Source organism: Mustelus asterias, chromosome 23 (genome assembly GCF_964213995.1).
Source record: "Mustelus asterias chromosome 23, sMusAst1.hap1.1, whole genome shotgun sequence".
NCBI lineage: Eukaryota > Metazoa > Chordata > Chondrichthyes > Carcharhiniformes > Triakidae > Mustelus > Mustelus asterias.
The window spans coordinates 41,854,039-41,857,488 of NC_135823.1; the positions used below are offsets into that span (position 1 = coordinate 41,854,039).

Below are 3,450 nucleotides of genomic sequence, written 5' to 3' on the forward strand. Positions count from 1 at the left end.
ATCTGTCTGCTGGTCAGTTTGATTTTACCAGGCCATTTCAAATTAACTGGTTTTGATTGTAATGAAGTTGGCTCATTATTGTAAAAGTCAACCTGCATCATTACAATTTTATACATCGCATTGTGGAATATTCTGCAGTCACTGTCAAGTAAAATATTGTCAACGTCAGTCCCTCCCTGCTGGCAGCCACTCCAGTTTCGAGATATGCAGATTGTGGGAAATGAGCTGTCTATAGAGCCGGGTCTGGAATTCCTGGCTTGAAGCATCAAACCTTGGAGGCACTGCTGTGAAAAATAACAACATATGTGGCCCTATTTTTGATTTCCTCATTTTGTCTCCTTTTTGTAATTTCTGACTCGTGTGCCATAAATGGTTGACGCTGCTACCTCGTGAAGAGCAGGATCAGAATATATGTATTGTAAAGCTTCCGGAACTCTGCCATTATCTCTCACTGGGGAAAAAAAAAGTCAGAAGGATTTGGCCTTCAGAGCCCGATTGTTTTTACAATTTGCGTTCAAGCTGATGCCTGATATATAACCCTGAGCAAAATGCAATATCGAGCTTTGCTTGACCACCAGGCAATATGCTGACCTGGCAGGGTGGAGTTAATGATCAGGTCGGTTGATATCCCAGGATGAGGCTATCCCATTGCACTCTGGATGTGCTGACGCCTGTGGGGTGGGATACTCGACTACAGAATTTGTGGTAATGGGGGACTGCGTTCGCGCTCTCCCATGATTTACGAATCCAAGAATAGAAAATCGGCTGAATTGCCCACTCCAAGGGTGGAATTCTCGCATCTGGTCCGTGGCAGGTCTGGTGGCGAATGGGAGCGGAGAAGCCAGTGAGAGCTAAAAAGTCAGAAACCCGCTGTAATCTTTCCAATCTTGCTTCATGCCAGCGGCAAATCACATTGGCAGCAAACCCGGTTTGCAAAAGAGGGTCGTGCACAATGTAGACCACAGTTCACTCGAGGTTTTGAGGTGAGCGCAACATACAGAACCTGCACCTGCCATATCGTTGCATTGCTCCTGATGTGCTGAATGCCGCTGTGCTGTGGCTTACCATTTCCTGCCCTCCAGCTTCGTGCCAGACTGGTCTTGACAGACAGCACCGTTTGCAAAGTGCCATGCAAAAGTCTGTGATGGATACGAGGCAGAGTGGGAGGACTGCCACACTGGGCAATGGGTCTCTTTGTTGGCTGTGAGATTTACCAGCTTCATGGCTATCACAGGCTCCCCAAGAGTGCATGGTGCAATTGACTGCACCCACCCATGTGCCCATATGGACTCCATGTGGGGCGGCACGGTGGCACAGTGGTTAGCACTGCTGCCTCACAGCGCCAGGGACCCGGGTTCGATTTCCTGCTTGGGTCACTGTCTGTGTGGAGTTTGCACATTCCCCCCATGTCTGCATGCGTTTCCTCCGGGTGCTCCGGTTTCGTCCCACAATCCGAAAGACGTGCTGGTTAGACGCATTGATCATATTAAATTCTCCCTCAGTGTACCCGAACAGGCGCCGGAGTGTGACGACGAGGGGATTTTCACAGTAACTTCATTGCAGTGTTAATGTAAGCCTACTTGTGACACTAAATAAACTTTACTTTATGGCAACAGCCCCTCATGTTCATAAACTTTGGATTTGGACACTAACAATGAGACCAAGACTCTGGTACGGTATCATTGCTGATGAATTGTCTTCAACCATTGCTGCCCCTTGAGGAATAAGGATACAAAACTTTCCCATCACACACATCTTTTAAAGATGTACACACAGCTCCCTGACAGCGCATAAGGGTCCAGAGAACACTTGTACTGAGGTTGACACCAGATGAATATTAATCTTAAAATGGGACACTGACTGAGTGTGAGGAAGGCTTAACTTTGAGATAAGAGGATTCCAAAGAACAAAATCAAAATGCTTTCAGTTGACCAAAACGTTCACATCCAATGAGTTTCAATAAGTGCAATTTATTTAGTGATGGCGCACCCATGATCCAGAGGTGACATCAGTTATTTTAACTTTTCTCACCCTGCCACTCTGCACTGTCATTCACTGTAGTCCGCTGAGTAACTGCTGAATCTCTGCCCAATGTTCTGCCTCCTGCCTTTGCATCTCCACCAATGAGTTAGCAGGCACTTCCAGAGACTCATCTTCTGACTGGGACTGAGTGGGTAGCTGGTCTCCAGCTGCCCTCCGAGTGCGGAATATCTGGGCTGTCTCTGCCTCTGACTGCTGCGGGATGTGTCCGTGAGGTACTCTCTAGAAAGTGACCCCGAGTCTGGTCTAGAGCAATGCCCCACCGAGGTGTGTGTCTCTGCACTGGCGGAGGGTGCGGGTGAGCACCGTAATGGTTCATCCTGAGCCCCCTCATCTTCAGATGTGCTCTGGGGGCTCGGAGTGCGGCTCAGATGTGTGGATTGCCTCGATCTGCACGTGCATGTAAGAAATGGATGACAGTTTTAGTGGATGAGCTGCAGCTATTTCAGAGTACATTTGGCTCACTGCCAGTGATGGAGCTGAGATGTGTGTGAGGTTGCAGGGAGAGGCCACAGGAGCAATCCCTCACCTCCCCGGGGAAGATGGCTGCAGCCTCCTCGAATTCAGTGAGGCAGTGATCTCGGTCGTCCCTCCCCAGCCCTGGGCTCACTCACGCTTGTTGTGTGTCAGTTTATCCTGTATGAAGACGAAGGAAAGGCATGATCAGAGGGCATTGATCCGAGGTTGGGTGAAATACCGGCCCCTGTGTGTGATGAGACCTCTCCAGCAGGGCCAAAAGATGGACTGTGAGCAACTTGACAGATGGGATGGTGGTGATGTGAAAGTGAGAATGAGTGTTGATATGTGCTTCCGTGAAATGGATGTGTGAGCTCCGTGAAGAGAATAACCACTTGAGTAAATGATGCCATGCTGAGTGTGGAGGGAGCTGAGAGAGGACTTATTCTGGCAGAACGGATGAGCCATGATGTGAAGATGCCGGTGTTGGACTGGGGTGAACACAGTAAGAAGTCTCACAACACCAGGTTAAAGTCCAACAGGTTTATTTGGTAGCACAAGCCACGGATGAGATCATTCATCCACTTCCTGCACTGGACAATGCTTCTGGCGCAGTTGCCAGCTGCACTGACGTCCTGGACAGCGGCCTCCCAGGCCGGAGATGTGAGGTTGGTGTGCTTCCTTGAGCTACCCTGGAAATAGAGGATGTGCCTGTGTGCCCACCTCCAATCAAGGCCTTAAGGGCATGGTGGTTGAATTGGGGTACAGGCTGCTAGCCTTCTGCCTCTGGCTTCCTGACATCCTGCACAGTCTCGTGAAGACAAGCGGGTTGGAGAGAGTGATATGAGTGTGTTGGACTGGCGTTTAAGTTCGGTGGCCGGATCTTCGAACCCACCAGCTGATGGCGGACAAGTTAATTCCCAACCCGCCAGATACTCGCTTGTGCATAATTAA

At 49.6% G+C, this 3,450-nt stretch overlaps 1 pseudogene; it reads left to right on the plus strand.

The window, feature by feature from the left end:
• Window positions 1–583: 583 nt before the first annotated feature.
• Window positions 584–737, plus strand: LOC144510964 (U1 spliceosomal RNA; annotated as a pseudogene).
• The last annotated feature ends 2,713 nt before the right edge of the window (window positions 738–3,450 follow it).